This window comes from Rhinopithecus roxellana, chromosome 8 (assembly GCF_007565055.1).
Source record: "Rhinopithecus roxellana isolate Shanxi Qingling chromosome 8, ASM756505v1, whole genome shotgun sequence".
Lineage (NCBI taxonomy): Eukaryota > Metazoa > Chordata > Mammalia > Primates > Cercopithecidae > Rhinopithecus > Rhinopithecus roxellana.
The window spans coordinates 96,943,475-96,957,091 of NC_044556.1; the positions used below are offsets into that span (position 1 = coordinate 96,943,475).

General features: G+C 43.7%; 1 protein-coding gene across 7 annotated transcripts in view; it reads right to left on the reverse strand.

Annotated features, from left to right (window-relative positions):
* Positions 1-13,063, reverse strand: part of SIPA1L2 (signal induced proliferation associated 1 like 2) — a 231,949-nt gene extending 218,886 nt beyond the window's left edge. For 3 of the 7 annotated variants that reach the window (XM_030935894.1, XM_030935895.1, XM_030935889.1), the window contains exon 1: positions 12,764-13,063. The gene's annotated coding sequence lies outside the window, so the exon portion shown is untranslated. Of the gene's footprint in view, positions 1-12,726 lie in introns of all 7 variants that reach the window. The other 4 variants (XM_030935891.1, XM_030935892.1, XM_030935893.1 and 1 more) reach the window with 4 other exon arrangements.
* Positions 13,064-13,617: the final 554 nt, after the last annotated feature.

Below are 13,617 nucleotides of genomic sequence, written 5' to 3' on the forward strand. Positions count from 1 at the left end.
TGCTGAAGTGTTTAGTGAGAAAGTGTACAAATCTGTGCAACTTACTCTGAAATGCATCAAAAAAATAAAATGGATTGATGGATGGGTAAAAACAGAGAGACATGTATAAAAGCAAATAAAGTCAGACCTAACAACTGTGGAATCCAGGAGGTGGGTACAGGGGTGTCCCCTACACCACACAGTATTTTCAGCTTTTCTATATGATTGCACATTTGCATGAGAAAACGCTGGGGGAAAGTATATGGTGATTGCATTGAGATTTATTGGTTTAAATAAATCTCAGAAGTTTAAAGCAGAATGCAAATCTTACCCAGCACTTACTGTTAGTTCATGAGACATGAGATAGGAAGTGGACTGAAGGAAGGGAGCACTGGCAGCAAATGAACAACACCCAAGAGACCTGGGGGCGGATGGGATGCTGAGGCAAGGCGAGCTCTTTTTTTTGTTCACAGACATCCTTCCTAATGTTGCCTCAGTTTAAAACTCTTGTGGCTGGGCGCAGTGGCTCACACCTGTAATCCCAGCACTTTAGGAGACCAAGGTGGGCAGATCACAAAGTCAGGAGTTTGAGACCAGCCTGACCAACATGGTGAAACCCCATCTCTACTAAAAATACAAAAATTAGCTGGGTGTGGTGGCCACACCTGTAATCCCAGCTACTCAGGAGGCTGAGGCAGGAGAATCGCTTGAACCCCGGAGTCGGAGGTTGCAGCGTGCTGAGATTGCGCCACTGCACTCCAGCCTGAGTGACAGAGCGAGACTCCGTCTCAAATAAATAAATAAATAAATAAATAACTCTTGTTACTCAGCATAATTTTAAAACAAATCACTTCAGTGTATCAATTATCAAGTTATATATTCCTAAGTATAAAGTCTCAAAACAAAACACATGACCTTGAGTAGCAAATACAATACTATGTGTATATTCTGTCAACTAACTGAAACGAATTCAGTAATTTTATACCAAAACATCATTTATATCTCTGATATATCCAAAATAATTTTCTTTTAGGTTTATGACACAGTCTATAACCTTTAGTAAATTACAATGAGGAAAAAAAACATAATGACCATCTTACATGATAGACAAAGTAATTATCACCACTTTGAAAATGCTGTCCATCACTTCTCCTTAATGTTGCTTTTGTTAATAAAATCCATTTCTGGAGTTGCAAAACCTAAACCAGGCAAAAAGATGAGTTGGATTTAAGCAGATCATGTTAACAGAGATAGTACTGTGATCAAAGGAACAACTGAGAGTGTTTTGTGTGTATCTTCTGGTCTTGGAGAGGGCCTACAGTTTCCCTGCACACAAGAGGCCCTCAACAAAAATTCAAATCCTAACCATTTTCCAAAGCTTAACTCAAGTTCTATCTTCCTTGAATGTTTTCCTAATTATGCAAACCCACCTTATTCTCAGCTAACCACACAGTCTTTCATCTGAAAGAAGCTGCACTGCCCATCAATCACATGGTCTCATTTACACAGGAATCTTTTTCTAATACACCTGACACATAGCCATCAACTCTGCCCAAGTTAGTCAGTTAATCACCTAAGAAGGCAGTTCATTCATCACCTAATAAGGTAGCCCTTGCTACTACACAATAGGTCTAGTGGTTAAATCATTCCCTCTGATAGTTCTGAATCAGAAACACAAGGAAGTTGAACTAAAAGAACACTCAAAGTCCCTCTGAGGACTAAATTCTAAGAGTCAGTTAATTTGCTATCTGTGCCTGACAGCTACCCAGGACTGAAGGATAGGGATGGAAGGACAAGATCCCTGTCCTCAGGGCTCTCACACCCTAGGGTGCACCCTGTTAACTCAGAAATCTTAGAATGCCAGCATTTAAACAGACTTCACGATGGCCTGGCCTCACATCCTTATTTTCAAATTGGATTACAGGTCACTGCCCCAGAAAGATGAGGGAGTTAGACAAGGCCACTGAAGAACCGCTTACCCCACTTGTATCATCTGCAATAGCAGGATATTCTACTTTGCTCTTTTATATAATACTCCAGGTAGATTTTTTTTTTTTTTTTTTTTTGAGATGGAGTCTTGCTCTGTTGCCCAGGCTGGAGTGCAGTGGCACGATCTCAGCTCACTGCAACCTCCACCTCCTGGGTTCAAGCGATTCTCCTGCCTCAGCCTCCTGAGTAGCTGGGACTACAGGCATGCACTGCCACACCTGGCTAATTCTTATATTTTAAGTAGAGACGGGGTTTCACCATGTTGGTCAGGCTGTTCTCAAACTCCTGACCTCATGATCTGCCCGCCTCAGCCTCCCAAAGTGCTGGGATTATAGGTGTGAGCCACCACGCCCGGCCAGATTTTTTTAAATTATCATTTTTCTCTTTAGTTTTACCTGTTCCAAAACAGAAGAAGGTAAAAGTTCACTTTTAAGCACACTAATGCTTGCAGGGATGACAAGGAAAGCAAGGGCATATTGCCAAAACCCTGCTCCATGAAGGCAGGTGTCTCGATGTACACTTCTCTCCACCTTCCTCAACACCCCCCAGTGTGCTATAGCAAGGGAAGTACAGATGTGCTCTTTGCTATTGGAATAACGAAGAGCATAGTAAGACTAAAGCAGTGTCTCTTGAAACTCTCCTAGGGCCTTGTTCCTCATTCCATGCACATATCCTGTGCCGACTCAACATCCCCTCTGCTCCACAGCTTATCTCAGAAAGAACCAAGTTACCGTGCCAAGCTAAGAGGATGAATTTAGAAAGCTCCACATAACCAGACGCACAGCGACAGCAGCCATCAGACATCAACCAGATTTAACTGCCCTAAAATTAGCAGTCAGAGCAAAGTAGTTACTGCAATGATTGCGTCAGAGCTATTCTGACTGGCGAACTGCCAGTTTTAAACAAATTGTCCTGCTTTCTCTACCAGAGAAACAATATTTTGGAACAGAGCCAGCTAAGCATTTCAGTGAATGTTCAAATTCTAGCTTTGCTATTAATGTTGTATAATTCAATGACAAGGTGAACAAAGTCTATATAGGCTACATCTGCAAGGGTGTTATTTTCTTTGTTGTAAGCACTTATTCTTCGGGTGAGTAAAGTACTGTGGATGAATCCTTTTAAATATTTAAATGCCTGAAATTTATTTAGGGATTCACATTCAACTGGCTTAAACAAAGATTATGCAAATCTAGCAAAGTATAAATGCAAAACAAAAATTGTTTTCCTCTTATATTTCTTTTAATCTTTGCAAAGACTCAGAGGCTAAAAAAAATGTTCTCTGCATGATCACAGAAGGACCCACTCGCTTCCCAACAAAGAATATATAACCTGATTCAATTGGCAAAACTGCTACCTCACTACATATTATGAAATTTCTAGTTAATAACAGACAATTCACTGGCTGATAGAACAGGGCAGTTTTTAGACCAGAACAATGAGCTCATTAGCCCAACCCTCAGCCTTCACTTCCCCCTTTCAGTGATAGTGAGTCGGATAATTCCGCCATTCTCATATGCACACACCTTCTTTAGTCCCTCCCTCTCTCCCTTCTTCCTTTCTCTCTTTCCATTCTTTCCTTTTATCATGATTTATTGAAACCTACCATACCTTACAGGTGAGCTGTAGAATAAACAACACTATAGCTGGAACCACGAGACATGGGTTTAAAATATAAGGACTCAGATTCAGAAAACCACACTTTCATTAAACCTTAGTTTTTGTATCTGTAAAGGGAAAAAAATCCCACCAGCCCTATAAGGTTCTCGTTAAGTATACGTGAGAGAACACAATGAAAGTTCAAGCACAATAACATTTTACATCTGCCTTTAAGAATATCTCTCCCTAATTCTTTATTCTCTTCATAAATCAACATTAGTCTCCTTCACTTATTCTTGTCATTTAAAACATTTTATTTATTTTTTTGTGACAGGGTCTCATCCTGTCAAACAGATTGGAGTCCCCTAGTATGATCTGCCCACTGTAACCTCGAACGGCTGGGCTCAAGGGAGTGTCCCTCCTCAGCTTCCCCAGTGGCTAGGTCTACAGGTGTGTACCACCACACTCAGCTCATTTTTAAATTTTTTGTAGAGATGAGGTCCTGCTTTATTGTCTAGGCTGGTCTCAAACTCCTGGGCTCAAGCAATCCTTGCCTCAGCCTCCCAAAGTGCTGGGATTACAGGCATGAGCCACTGTGCCCAACTTAGAACATTATAACGGGAAAACTGACCTACTATTCCAAACAAATGAGTTACAATGACCCTCAAATAAAATTGGTTGATAAATTGGATGCCTCTACTATCATGTACGCCCTGCTTACAGCATTTACCATAGCATACCTTATACACAAATGTAAACAAACAGGAGTTAGAATGATATCCCTCTAATGTCATATTATAAGAACTAGCAGTATGTTAAGATATTAAAGATAAAAGATTTTTACCATGTAAAATTAAGACTATGGCTACTGAACACCTACCATATTTAAGGTATAAACAATGTCCTCATGTACTTTGCAACCCTCAAACTAAAAGTACTGAATCAACAAAAGATGCACACTATACACTACTGATTGCATTTTTAAACAACATGACTTCCTGTAGAAAGTAACACTGCCAATGGACTGAGAACTAAAGGACTACAGACAGTACTACACAATTCAGAAATCCTTTCTTTTCAGTAAGCTTGATTAAGTCCCAGCCAGGGCTTTTAAGTCAACTGCAGCCTCATGGGATTCAAATAGGGCTGTGCAGTCATCAGCACAGACCAGACTTTGAAACCTGGGAAAGGTGTAAATCATATTCTCTCATGAAAGGAGGCCACCTAAGGGTGCCCAGGCTCCCAGGAACCACACCCCTCTGAATGGGGCTGTAAAGTTCTTGATGTAACAGATGGAACACAGTCAAAACCCTCTTCAGAAACATCCACATTTTTACCAGTTCCATATCAGAGTTCAATCACAGGTCATTTCAAACAACCTAGGAAAGACATAAATTAGTTATAAACTGTTGTTCAAGATAGATCATGTACAATAGAAATAATGATTAGAACTTTAACTCAACAGTACTTAGTTCAACAAAAGCCAAGATAAAGGAAGTTCTTTTATGTACAACCCACAACTCCCAATCATTTCTTTAACAAATATTAGTTCACTGTGAGCCTATTATGTGGCAAAAACCACCTAAGCACAAGGAATACAGCAGTAAACCAGAAATGTCCCTGCCCGTTTGCTGCTTATGTTCCATTACTAAAATTGCACAGGAGGATGGGTGGGGGTGGGTGGTGCTCATTTAGCTGGAAGCTACTGGAGACACAAGAGCAGGGCTCCCTGCTGTCTCTCCTCATTCATTCCCAACCCACGAATGGCTGGGAAGCTAGGCAGTCCTTGCACTAGGGGTGGCTGTGTGCTATAGTTCTGGCCAATCACATACAGACAGAGCTACGCTATTAATCTGCACTTTTAACATACCCTGATCCTGCGACTGGTTTTGTCTGAGTGTGATAGTATGATGCTTCTTAAACAGCTGAGTTCAGGACGGGCACAGTGGCTCACGCTTGTAATCCCAGCACTTTGGGAGGCCAAGGTGGGCGGATACCAAGGTCAGGAGATCGAGACCATCCTGGCTAACATGGTGAAACCCTGTCTCTACTAAAAATACAAAAAAAAAAAAAATTAGCCAGGCATGGTGGCAGGCGCCTGTAGTCCCAGCTACTTGGGAGGCTGAGGCAGGAGAATGGCATGAACCCAGGAGGGGGAGCTTGCAGTGAGCTGAGATCGTGCCACTGCACTCCAGCCTTGGTGACAGAGCGAGCTGCGCAGAGAGAGACGCCGTCTCAAAAAACAAACAACAACAACAGCAAAAAAAAAAAACAGCTGAGTTCAACTAGAAATCTTTTTTTTTTTTTTTTTGAGACAGAGTCTCGCTCTGTCGCCCAGGCTGGAGTGCAGTGGCCAGATCTCAGCTCACTACAAGCTCCACCTCCCGGGTTTACGCCATTCTCCTGCCTCAGCCTCCCAAGTAGCTGGGACTACAGGAGCCCGCCACCTCGCCCGGCTAGTTTTTTGTATTTTTAGTAGAGACGGGGTTTCACCGTGTTAGCCAGGATGGTCTCGATCTCCTGACCTCGTGATCCGCCCGTCTCGGCCTCCCAAAGTGCTGGGATTACAGGCTTGAGCCACCGCGCCCGGCCTCAACTAGAAATCTTCTAAGCAGAATAGCATCACCATTACATTAACCTCCTACCCCTCAACAAATGAAACCTCAAACCAAGACCCACAAGCAATTCTGGAAGAAAACAGGCCAAAGTCAGAAATGTCTTCAGGAAAAAGAACAAATACACAGCAAATAGAAGGCCCATTAAGAGCGGAGTTTGTCTTCAGCTTGCCTCACAAGATCCTACAGGCTCCCTAGAAATTCCATTTCTCAACATTTATAAACTCTAACCGGTGATAGTAGAACAGTGGTCTCCAAACAGGGCCACACATTTCAAAGATACAAATGCCCTTGAGGTGCAGAGAAAATACTTCTACATCTATTAATTTTCAATGTTAATCTTCTTAAAATTTACATTTGTTTTATAATGTCCATAATATCTTAGCACAGTAAAGTATGTTTACACATATATTATACATATACACACGCACAAATGTGTATACAGATATGTATATAAGTATATGCATACATACATGAACACTTAGACTACTGTGTATAGATGGGATGCATGTTGAAAAAAGTTTGAGAACCTTGAGAACCTACCAAAAGAAACCACTGTTTTTTGCACCTGAAACAGATAGATCATTTAAACACCTGAAACAGGTAGCATTTGCCCTGCAAAAAGAATCAAAACTATAATTTCTAAAATTACTTATTAGAAACTTCAGTACATAGAGGACAGTATCCCAAAGCTATTCCTGAACAATGTGAATACCCACTGTTCAACAAGGAACCACATGTGTTATCAAAAACACCTCCAGAAGACAGTGAAAGCAATCGTTAGGTTGACTTCACAGGATATTATGCCTTAAGCATTAATCAGAACTTTTTTAAAAACTCCACACAATAGTTCATCTCAGCATACATAATTTTATTTATTTATTTATTTATTTATTTTGAGACGGAGTCTCGCTCTATCGAACAGGCTGGAGTGCAGTGGCGTGATCTCGGCTCACTGCAAACTCTGCCTCCTGGGTTCACGCCATTCTCCTGCCTCAGCCTCCCTAGTAGCTGGTACCACAGGCATCCGCCACCGCACCCGGCTAATTTTTTGTATTTTTAGTAGAGACTGGGTTTCACCGTTTTAGCCAGGATGGTCTCGATCTCCTGACCTCGTGATCTTCCCACCTCGGCCTCCCAAAGTGCTGGTATTACAGGCGTGAGCCACCACGCCCAGCCAGCATACATAATTTTTTATTCACCCAAGAGTTCTCCCTTTCCACAGTAACAAATTTTAACATTGGCTCTTTACCTAGATATTTCCACTTAAGAGTAATTGAATATACTACTAAATAACCTACTTTGGACTGTTCTGATTCTTGAGCAACTCAACCAAATGAGGATATCTCTCAGCAGATTAAGTAAATATGCAGAAGTGAAAAATACGAGTATTCTAATGGGCAGAGTTAAAGACACCCCTTCTGGCTAAATGTTTGTTAGCAAAATAGGAAGACAAGTGTATCAACCAATTAAAACAGAACCAGAAGAGATTGTGGTGCTCTTCCCCACTATCTGAAAGCAATTCAACACAAGAGAATACCAAACCAAAAAATAAGCTGAAGAAAGTCCAACAAGATTCTGATCTTTCCTACGAGCATTGCAGTTCCTAAGGCCTCCAGAGGTCACAGGTCACAGTGTGATCCTAGTTTCTCAATCCAGTCAGTCATTCAACAAATTTTCATAATCATATGCAGAACAGAGTCCTCATTACTAGGGACACACTGAAAGTGAACTCATTATTACTCAGCAAAACTCGGTCAGTAGAACCAGCAAAGGAGGTCTGACACAGTCTTTCAGGATATCCATGTGAAAAGGTGGAGATATACGGGCTAGTTATAAGATATTAAGAGCATTAGTAGTTAATTGTAACCGAGAGTGTGACTCCTTATAAGCCTCGAGGGAAGCTTCCAGAGACACACTTCGTGTTATTCAGCCAGTTTAACAATTTCATCACCAGCTTAAGTAAAGATATAAAAGATATAAAAGAGTCTGATATAATGTACAGACAGCATTTCTTTGGGAGCACAGGTAAAGGTGCCAAATAGTATGATCAAATTCCAAAAAGCATGATGGAAAGAATCAGCTAAAATAAAGCAAAACCACAGCGCAATAAATGTTAGACTTTGCAGTGACATCAGCGCAAGATGGGAAGACGAGGTTCAATGGCAGCATGTGATTAACGGCTCGTGGGTGTTTAGCGAACAGGAAACTCATTGAGTCTGACCACGGGAAAAGTGAATGCAAACTTGGACTACATCAGTGCAAGCAACATGCAACCTACGACAGACACTCCTGCTCTACTCTACACAGGTCACGTTCACGGGTCACGTTACACCAGAAGCCCAACTCTGACAGAGACTGAAGGATTTGTTCTGTAGGCCACCAAGGCAGTAGAATTTGAATAAACAAGCAGAATTAGGTTTCAACTCTATAGGCCAAAAAAACTTTCTAGTACTCAAAACCATTAAAAGGTGGAGACCCCCACCCGTTACTTGCAATGTTCAGGTATTACCGGAAGACCACTTATATAGAGATTATATAAAAGGATCCAAATATCAAAGAAGGGTTAGTTGAGCTACTCAGTGATTTCCAAACCCTGGTCCTTAGTGAAGTTTTCATTGACCCATGCAAAACAAAAGTGGCCGTGTGGGGATAGCTATAAATCCACGAGCGAGGTAGTTTTAACACAGCTCCTCTCTGGATAGGAAGAACTCTCCTTTAAGCCTGACAGCATACATATTCTTCCCCATTTCCCCACCTTTTCTTTTTTTTGGTACATCAAACGTATTTTGACAAAATGCATTGACAATAAGTAGTAACTGCTGTTGTCAATTTTCAACACACTTATGCAGCAACATTAAATGCTGACATATCTGACAATCCCTAATATTTTGTTTGTTTGTTTGTTTGTTTGTTTTCATTTTACAGGTAGATGAAAACAAAAGCTATAGGAACAACATGACAAGACAATCTTTAAGGTCCTTTCTGGTCCAAAGATGCTGTGACAACTAGACTCGACTTGCATATTTTCTCCCTTCCTACCACCCAACTTGGCTATGTAGTACTGGGGTGGGAAAATGAACCAAGGAATCGGGTTTCACTAAATATGAAATCTCTCAAGAAGCAGAACCTCAACAGTGAGTCAAGATCTGGCTCCCTTCTACAACTGCTATTCTTTGGAAGCAAAGTTTATGAATCAAGTTCAGAAAGGATCAAAATAATCTACGTCTAAAGTTGGCAGGCTTTTAAATTCCTATCACATTGTTACCACTCTTTTAAAAGGCGTCACAGCTAAACACAATTGGAACAGAAAAAGCAATTTCTGAATCATTGATTTCAAGGTAAACCAAGTAGCTATGATCCTCATGCAAAGCATTCACATATAAACTTACTATAGGTCAAGGCAAAGAAATGACATAATCATGAAAAATACAAACTATCCCAGTCAGACAGGCATTTTCATTACTCTAATACATTCATTTTACACGTTAAAGAAACCCCACATTTTGGTGCTGTAAGGGATCATGAAAATACTTTCATCCAAATTCATTCGTGACAGGTGGTAGAGGCAGGAAGCTCAAGGTTCCTGTCTGTGCCTAAAGCTTTTCCTACTCTCATCCTGCAAGTGAATTAGGCACATTAACAGAAGCAGAAAACCTAGAACACGGTTCAGTATTCTCTAGGACTGTACATTGTATTTCGTTGAAGTTCAATACAGAAAAAAAAAAAAACAGCTTTTCAATTAATACCCCAGGCTAAATTTTCTTCAAATTCAGCATGTCTTTAAAAGGATTTGTAATCCTAAATCACCACCATAAATTGATCAGAAGTTCAAAAACTCAATGCCTTCCTCAGTCTCAAAAAATAACCCTGCACTTATTTACCAATTATGGTTGGGGGCAAGGGGTTGTATTCACATAAACACATAGTTCTTTGCAAAGTATGTAGGAAACACAATCCCGTTTAAACTAGTTTCAATGCCCAAACACAGTGCTTTTAAACCAGTTTCAATTACCAAACAACTGGTTTTTCAGGGTAGCTAGTATTTCCTTACTTTAAGAAATAGATTGACTGCTAATTTCAAAATAATAACCCACTTCCCCTTTGCCTCAGGTAAAAAGACCCCCAAGGTGGACAAGTGTTTTACTAAGCTCAGGTATCAAGGAACCCTTCAAAACACCATCCCAGTCTTGGGGAACGGAGGGAGAAAAAAAAAGAAAAAAAACACCTTCCAAATCCATATTACACAGCTTTAACTACAGTAAGCATCATAGAAACCAAATCATGATCTGATAATTCCCCTATTAGACTAAAAGTTACATTCCATACATTTAAAGTTCTTTGAGAAAATCCATGATTTAAATACATAAAAAGCATTTAATGAAAAACATATACTTAAAGCAACTGGGTAAAATCTGTGGCCCATACTAAAAGCCAGAAGCTCCACCCCCATACCTATGATCCAGCTCTTGCTTTATTTTCCGGACCAAGTGCTTACACTGCTTCTTATCCAAGTTCATTTCACCCCATCTATAGGTAGCATGTGGGTACTGATAAAAGCTGTTTCTGATTTCATTTCCTACTTCCCAGATGTTTGCTCTGTAGTTTTTCTTTTTTCTTTTTCCTTCAGCTATTTATGAATACACTCTAATTTAGAACAAATTCAATATGTCTTATTTTAAGCTGGGCAAGGCACACAACAAATGAGCGCTACCAAGATAATTTCAAGATATTTATCCAGCGTATAAATAAGTTTGCCTACCTAGGCAAGATTTGGACAGTCTGCCATGATCTTGCTTTAGAATAAAAGTGCTTAAAAAACATAACTGGGAGCCTGCTGCTGCTGTTACTGCTGAAACTACCGGCTATTGTGCTTGTCATAAAAGGGCTTGTGCTTAGAAATGAAAAAATCAAATATCCTCTGGGGAGAAGATGTCCCTAACACAATCCCTGGTATGAATCATGTAGATACTTTAACTGCATCTCTTCCCAAACTGGATCAATGGAATCCTTTACGAGGAATCAATGTGATTTATACCCAAAACTTAGGATTGCATTTTCTCATGAATAATACTCTCTTGTAACTCTGAATCAAGCAGTGAAATTCAATCAAGCAGTAAACATCTTTTAAGTGGAAATATTGTCTAAATAGGGTGACAAAACTAACAGAACTCTGAATTCTTTAAATAAGTCCAAACATGAAACAGACATTCTTAAATGATGTAACTAAATACAGTAACCAAGTTGTCTCTTGAAATTCAACTTTAGGAATGCCAAAAATAATAGGCCACCTCTCAATATCCGCAAAGATATTGGTATGTGTAGGTTTTCTAGGAAAGTAATAAAAAGCAACAGTTTGGGAGATCTTTTTTCTTCAATTACTAATTGTAACACTAGAAAAATTACAACCTAGGCTGCATACAAACGCAACTCAAATGGGCAGTTTACTAAATGTCTGTCATAAGAAAGCCATCTAGTGTTAACGTTTAGAATGGAGACTGCAGACAAAAGAGGCAAAGAAAAGAAAAATCTGTGCGACTATTTTGAACTTACTGAGCAAAGCCATGAGAACCACCAAGATTCTTTGAGGGTTTTTTTCCTTGTTTTTTGAAAAAAGCCATCCTTGTCAAAACCCAGTCTCAATCTAACCAAATCAAAAATGTCTACAATTTTATTTTGACTAAAATCGTGTTTTGTTGAGCATAATTCCGTGACCAATGCACTTGATTTTTTCCAATACTCAGGCCAGAGTCATCTTGGGCTGAATTAATTTAATTGAAGCAGGTTAATGATGACAAATATCTCCCAGAGGAGTAATGCCAAGTTGTTCTCTCTTTCCGAGAAGCCTGGGCTCCCTCTTGTAGATGATGAGCCGAAATTGATTCTTGTGTTTGCGGCACGGCTGAAAATTAATCTGTAGGTTTTCCTGGGGATATTCCTAGGACGTGGGCAAACTACCCTCACTGACACGGGAAGACCAGGAGAGGCCCAGGAGCTGGCAAAGTGGGAAGAAAGGTCGCGCTGAGTGAGAAGGGTGCTCGCCAGCGGCTCACGGTCTTACAAAGAGGGATCCGTCCCGGTGAGGGCGCGCGCTTGGGGCGCACCCCTTCTAGAAGGGGAATTAGCCCCGCAGCAAGTTCGGCGTCAGCCCGCCAGGCGCGCCGCGGGAGCTGCGTCGGGCAACCCCGAGCCTTTCCAGAGAGCGTTAGTCAGAGCGGAGTTCTGGGCACCTGGAGGAGGTCCTCCTCAGTGCCTGTGTCGCCGACACGGGAATAACCTTTCAGACGATCGATAACTTGGAGAGAACAGGCGGCGGCGGCTCCTCTCCCAGGCTGGGCCCGGGAGCGCGGGCGCATCTGCGTCTACAAGCCGGACCCTGCCCCGCGCCCCTCGCAGCCCCGCGCCCCTCGCAGCCCCGCGCCCCTCGCAGCCCCGCGCCCCTCGCAGCCCCGCGCCCCTCGCCGCCGTCAGCCCCCGAAGCGCCCCGAAGGGCATCCCCTTCCCCTTCGGGACAGTCACCGCCTGGCCGTAGCCATCCCGAACCTACCCTCGCCACGCTGCCCGTCGTATTCCCCGACACGAACCTTCGCAACACCGTCCGCCGGGACCTGCTACAGCCTGTGCGCGCCGGGAGGCGCGTACCGCGGCTGCCGCCTCGCCGCCCGCCGCTGCCCCCGGCTGCCCATCGGCCCGGACTCTCCCCGCGCCGGGCTCCGGCGGAGGCGGCCCGGACCCGCCGGCTGCGGCTGGAGCTCTCGGCCTGCACTCCGGCGGCCGGCGGGGGCGCGGCGCTCCTCCTTCGTCCTCCGTCCTCCTCCTCCTCTCGCTCCGCCGGCTCCTCCCGGGCTCCCAGTCTGCCGCGCCGGCTCCCGATGCCACCGCCCGCCCGCCCGGCGGCACCGCCCCCCCCGCCCGCTCTGCGGGCTCCCATTGGCCGCCGCCTGCAGGCCCCCTCGGCCCCGCCCCACGATTGGGCACGGGCGCCGTCAGTCTCACCGCCCGCCGGGCTCCGGGCTGCCGGTGCGCTGTTCCCAGGCCCCGCGGCGCGCGGGAGCGGCGCGTCCGGGAGGGGCCCCAACGCCCTTCTTGGGGAGGGGGCTGCGAAGCGCAGCGTGAGCGGCGCTGGGCGAGCTCCAGGGCCGGGCAGCCTACCTGGACCCAGGCTTCTAGAAAGCCGTCGCCGTCCTCGCCGGTACTCGCTGTCGTCCCTCTGAGGAATAAGTTAAAAACCCCGAGTCTGGTTCTGAGCCTTCCCCTGGCGCAGGCGCGACCCCACCCGGCCCTCCTGTCGCCCAACTTCGGACAGACGCGGCGGCCGGGCGTTCGGATCCGTGAGCCTCGGCCGCTGGGGGTACATACACAGCCCAGGACGCCACAGAATCGCCGAAGCCCCGCGAACGCCCAAACGGCCGCATCTCGAAGTGATCCCATCTGAAGA